At 46.1% G+C, this 5882-nt stretch overlaps 1 long non-coding RNA gene across 1 annotated transcript; it reads right to left on the bottom strand.

Moving 5' to 3' along the window:
• Positions 1-1662: 1662 nt before the first annotated feature.
• Positions 1663-5448, bottom strand: LOC131515159 (uncharacterized). The gene is made up of 2 exons (XR_009263482.1): positions 4351-5448; positions 1663-3576 (listed from the first exon to the last, which is right to left on the bottom strand). It is a non-coding gene; the product is annotated as an uncharacterized LOC131515159 (long non-coding RNA).
• Between the last annotated feature and the right edge of the window lie 434 nt (positions 5449-5882).

Raw genomic sequence — 5882 nt, 5'->3', positions numbered from 1 at the left:
CCATCAAATGGAAGACAATCACATCTACCTCACCACAGGGGCCAACTGCATGGCAGATAGGCGCTTGATCGATGTTAGCCTGCCTTCCCCACGTTTGAAAGTCTCCTTTCATCTCTGCCCAGATAAAACTGCCATTTTCTTGGCGCAGTTAACCTTAACTGTTAGAAAGAGAGCCTTTTAAACAATTTTACATTCATGTGTTCCTGACTTCAAAAGCCATTTGATACTTTTTAGGGTCCGTGGTGACTCAAAGGACTCAACACCTTTGTAAGCTTCCTAATTTCAAACGGTGCGGTACAATAAAATGAAAAAAAAAAAAAATTCAGGATTCACTACTAGTAGTGAATTCAAAATTCACTACTAGTGTCCAGGAATCAGCCTCCAGGTATCAGCTTCCCCGAGATCTTAGCATTTCCCAACCTCACGTCCTAGTCCTGAAACCAAAGATTCTCTGAGGACTTCCAGGAATTGTTGGCCAACTTTGCCCATGTTAGCCCCATTCTAACCTGGCCACATGGCTTCTTCTTCCTCCCGTTCTTTCCCATACAAGCACACTAGGACAAACACAGAGAGCTAAGCACCCTGCCCTGTCCTGGTCCCGAAGTGACCTGGGGCGGGTGAGCAGTGGTCACACACATGTGCACGTTGGGTGAGCAGGATGTAACAGCGGCAAATCTGCCTGAAGTGTCCGAAGGCTCCTCGTGCCATCCAGAGTTCATCCAATTCCATCAAATAGCCCAGATGCCAAGTGCAACAGTCTAGCACCATTCCTCAATTCCTTGACCTGAGACACTTGTGATCTTAAATTTGGATGGACTCCTTAATCAGACAGACCTGGGTTTGAATTTCAGACCCATCATTTGATACCTTTGCCATTTTGTACAAGTGATCCGATCCTTCAGATGTTAAATATCCTGTTCTCTAAGATGGGCTAAGAATGGTAACTGCCTTGGGAGGGTAAACTGAGGTCAGATGGGTAGCAGCTGACCCCGGTGCTCAACACACATGAGCTGAGCTAGTCACCATGGTCGGTGTTGTTACCATCACCTCCAGGTGAAACAGGACCTCTGAGTCCTGTTCAGGCTCCAGGAGCACCCTTCGGTGTCCCTTGCTAGAACCGGGTGAATGGGCTTCCTCTCCTCTATCCACACCACACATCAACACACAGTCACATGTCCTCAGTCACTCAGTAATTATTGGCTGCATTTCTTTAATGTTCTTGTGCACTAGCCTACCCATCCCCTCTACTCTGATGGTCTTCCTAAAAGAGGCAAGAAGAGGGAAATGAATATTTTAAGAGGTGAAAATTCTCATAGAGCAGAAGCAAAATTTGTACCTTGTCCCAGTGTTTTGGGAAGATTTGTCAGCCATTGTCCACCAACGTCTTGGAATAACAGGAGCCTCAATCCCCCTCCTGCCCATCTCCGTCCCCCTGGCACCTGCAGCTGTCACTCTCCTCCACGGCATGAAAGGCCAACCTCACCACAAAGCCAAGGATTGGCTGAGTCTCATCTCTGCTCTTTTAAAAAATCTGCTGTAAGTGAAAAGCTCGAGGCATTAAGAAGTGTAAAAATCAATCCTACAACATGTTTAAGCAGAGTAAATTCTATAGGAAGCCCTAAAATAATGATTGTGTCAAAGAAAATGGTTTTATCCTTGGCATCTTGGTAAGAGATAAAATTATAGTATTGGAAACTTGACAATGGAGTAATAGAGAGGAAATTAAGAGGGGGGGAATAAAAAACTGTTTCTAATCTGCGCTGCACTCTTCCAAGAATGTACGCACGTAGGATCCGCTGCCCTGGGGACAGTGTGAGACTAGGGAGGTAAAAGACAACTCGAGAGGTGAGACAGACTTTCGGCAGCAAAGTTCAAGTCCTAGGAAAGTCAAGTGCCAGATGGCCATGTAAAGTCTGTTTCGGGCAGGGCATGGACCATGATGTCATGTTGCACGAGGAGATTTCAAGGAACGCTGGACAATGCGAGAGCTTCTCTTCTCCCTGCCCCAACTGCCCAGCTGTCTGTTCCACCCACCCCACCATACCCTTTTCCCTGTAGGTTTGCCTTCCCGGTTACCACCTACAGATGTTCCCTTCCTCATCCCTGCAAACAAGAGGGAGACACTGAGCAAAGTGTCAGGCCTTGTCATTTAGACCGAACGCAGACACCCTGCAGTGATGTCACCAGCCTCGGCTGCCCCGCCACGAGCAGCCCAATTAATCAGGAAACCAGAAATACGACAGTCTTTGGAGATACATCGAGAGATAAACAGGGCCAACGTGGGTTTGTCAAATTAAGAAAAACAGAGGCTGGAGGACTGTCTCCATAGATATTCTAATGAGTTTTTGAGTTGGGAAGAAAGAGTAGCCCCGATTTATACAGAATCGCTCCCCACGCTCCCAACATGCTCAGGGCAAACCCCTGGCGTATTCCTGACCCCCTCCCTCCCCACGTCCCACCTCACTCCAGTTCAGAATCTATAAGGTTCTAACTGATGGCAAGGTTGGGATGTTTTTCTTGAAAACAGGAACCCGATCAGAGCATGTTTCATGAAATATTTTTATCAGCCTCAACATGCTACGCAAGGCAATGACAGCAAGAACGGTTTCAATCGAGCAAATGTTCGTAGAGCCCCCAGCCTGTGTATGATACCATACTGGCTGCTGTGGAAGAAACAGGTGGGGAAACACGTCGTCAAGACCCTGAAATTCTGTTGGACTTAATTAGAGACTTAAAGGCCCAGGACATACTCAGCAAGGACTAGGTGTCTCCAAGAAGCACGAGGCGCTACGGGGCTCAAAGAAGGGAGACATCACATCAGGCTGAGAAAGGCCTTCTGCATCGGCCATGAAGGACAGAAGTTTAGAAATTATCTCTAAAAAACAGACTGAACAGATTAACGGATTTCAGCCTGCCGGGACCCTACAAACAAAGGCCTGGCATCCAAAAGTAGTGCATAAGGAGCATCTTTCCACCCATTCACTAGTTAACTCAACATTTATCAAGATCCTGTTCTATGCCAGGCACCTCTCTGGGCACTGGGAGCAGAGAAGGGAATGAAATGAAAGAGACTCTCCTAGAGCTTAGAAATAGGTCATATCCATGGGTTTAAAAATATCCCAGAGTAATGAGGGGTGATCAGAACAGGGCAGTGGGAGGGATCGTCTGCGGATTGTGGAGCCCACGCCAGGAAAGGAGGATGCCTGGAGGAAGGAGGAGCTGAGGGACCCCGAGACGAGATGCCCTTGACGGTTTGCAGAAGGCCAGCGTGGCTGGAGCAGAGACAAAGCAGCGGTAGTGAACCTCGTGAGCCGGGGCAGGAAGTGTGGATTTTGTCTTAGGTGAGGCAGGAGGCACAGAGCAGGCCAAGCAGAGGGGCGTCATCTGATCAGCATTCGTGAAAGGCCACACTAGGTGCTGAGGTGCTGACTGCCAGGGTGGAAGTGAGGACTCCACTCTATCCAAAGGCCCATAGTGGCTTGCACGGGAGGCAGTAGTGGGAATGGAGGAAAGCGAATGGCTTCGGATGGTCCCCGAGTTCGAGCTGACAGCATTTGTTGATGGCCTTGTCTGAGCCTTGAAGAGAAAAATGAAAGAAGGCTTCAAGATTTTTGCCTTAAGTAACCGGGAGTCTGGTTTCTAAGACGGAGAGGCACATTTAGAAGGAAATTCTATTTCGGACATAATATAAAAGTAAGACAGGAACCGGAATAGGATGTGGAATAAGCTCTTTTGTCTTAAGATCAGAAATGTTGGAACAGTTTTCTAAATTTTTTCAATCCAAATGCAGTGGATAAACCAACACTATAGGTGACAATCCATAGCCATTTCTGACAAAAATAAAAAAGGACATCAAACAATTAACTATCAGAAACACAAGAAATGTACATTAAAACAAGAATGAGATCATATTTTTTTACCCAAAGAGTGGAAAAAATTAAAAAATCAGTAACACCCAGTAGTGATGCAGATGTGGGGAAATGGGCATTCTCGTGCACTTTTGACAGAATTGTAAAATAGTGCAACATTTTTGGAAGGCAGTTTGGAGGCAGCTATCCAAAGGAATCAGGTGGCATAATTCCACTTGAAATGTATGCTGCACAAAGTTGCCCATAAATGATCAGAGATAAAGGGGTAAGCGCATTCATCACCTCGGTGAAATAAGTCACCTTACATCCACATAGAGGAATATGGGGAGGTCAGAATAAAGGGAGACCTCCTCTCTACTTCTCATATTTCAGTACGATTTGAATTTATGACACGAGAAAGACCACTTTTAAAGAATAACATAAGAAGTTAAAGATAAGTGTTAGAAAGCTAGACAAGACAAAACGAACAGAGTTGGCTTACCTGCTCGGTGCTGGTGAGGGTGTGGGAAGTGGTCACTTTCACACGCTGATGGCAGGAAGTTAATCTGGCACATTTCTGGAGGACCACGTTAGCCACCTGTACTAATATCTTTGAACCATTCGTACACTTAGATGCACTAAACGGGTGTCTAGGAATCTATCCTGCGTGACCCCCCCGCCCGAGGGCACACAGTCAAAGATTTATAAGAAAGAATGCTCATTGCCACATTACTTGTAACAGTGAAAAATTCGAAGACACTTATTGTTATTAATGATTTTCTAAGGCACGCTCAAATATACAGTGCAATCTAAGGAAGCATAGAAAACCACGTTATTTAAATTATCGAATGGCATGGAGAAGCGTATATAGTAGGCACGAAGTACGAGAAAGAAAGATGCAAATCTCTCCACGTTGCATAATCCCTGTTGATGCACACACACGTGCCTACACACCCATTCAAAATAATACTAGGAGAAACTCATCCTAAAAGTTAACAGTGATGGCTTCTTGGTAACAAAACTAGAAGTTGTTCATTGTTTTTCAAGGAACACCCATTCCTTTTATAATCAGCATGCTTTTACTAAGAGAAGAGATAATAAATTAGTATGCCCGTTTGTCCCAAAGCTCACCGGATTTTATTTTGGGTTTTTTTGCCCAACCTGAAAAGCCCCCACAGGTCACTCAACTACAGAGAAAATTGCCTTAATAAAGCAGCTGCATTTCACACGTGCCTCACTGCCCACTCCACACTCGCTGCCACTCATCTGATCGATGTTGCGATGCTTTAACGCCGTGGGGGTACAGGCAACACCTCGCTGGTACCTGGAGATATATGAGCCTAGACTCCGGGTAGCATCTGTTGGTATAACAGAAGGTCATTCCTCAGCAGAAATTGAAATGGATGTTATTTACTCTAACCAACACCGATTGCATCTCAGACTTAATAAATCACGTGCACACGTGCGGAACCAAGAGTCCAAGCAGGGGCAAGCCAGAGTCTGGGGAAGCGACAACTTGTCCATCTTCACCCTAAGTCCCTAAAGCAAGTCTAGGTCTAGCCAAGGTCGAGTCATTCCGGATATAACCCCTCCCGATGTATACCCCACTCCCCTTCACCACAAGATCTTCACCAAGCCAAGTAAGCCCGCTTTGGATCCTTTGCGCGTTCCCCACAGCACCCCCCCCGCCCCGTCCCTCTTCCACTTGTGTTCTCTCTCAAAATAAATGAGTGAACTTTTTTAAAAAAAATTACTGAATATCAGGTAAGAAGCTAAGAACTGGACATGTATGATACAATTTCATCATTGTAACAGTCCCATGAGACAGGAAGCTTACACTACCCCCATTTTACAGAGGAGCACCTGGGGCTCAAGACAAGAAATGTGCCCAAAGTCACAGCCCAGAGACGGTGGAGCTGGGACTTGAATCCAGCTGATCTGGCTCCGAGCGCCCACGCTTACCTGGTACGACAATACACCACAATACACCACGCGGGTATTAACGCTATATCAGTATCATGGCGCCACTGTGCT

The sequence above is a fragment of the Neofelis nebulosa genome, chromosome 6, assembly GCF_028018385.1.
Source record: "Neofelis nebulosa isolate mNeoNeb1 chromosome 6, mNeoNeb1.pri, whole genome shotgun sequence".
In the NCBI taxonomy this organism is placed as follows: Eukaryota; Metazoa; Chordata; class Mammalia; order Carnivora; family Felidae; genus Neofelis; species Neofelis nebulosa.
Note: the sequence above shows the minus strand (reverse complement) of the source record. Positions and strands in the feature narration are given on the sequence as shown.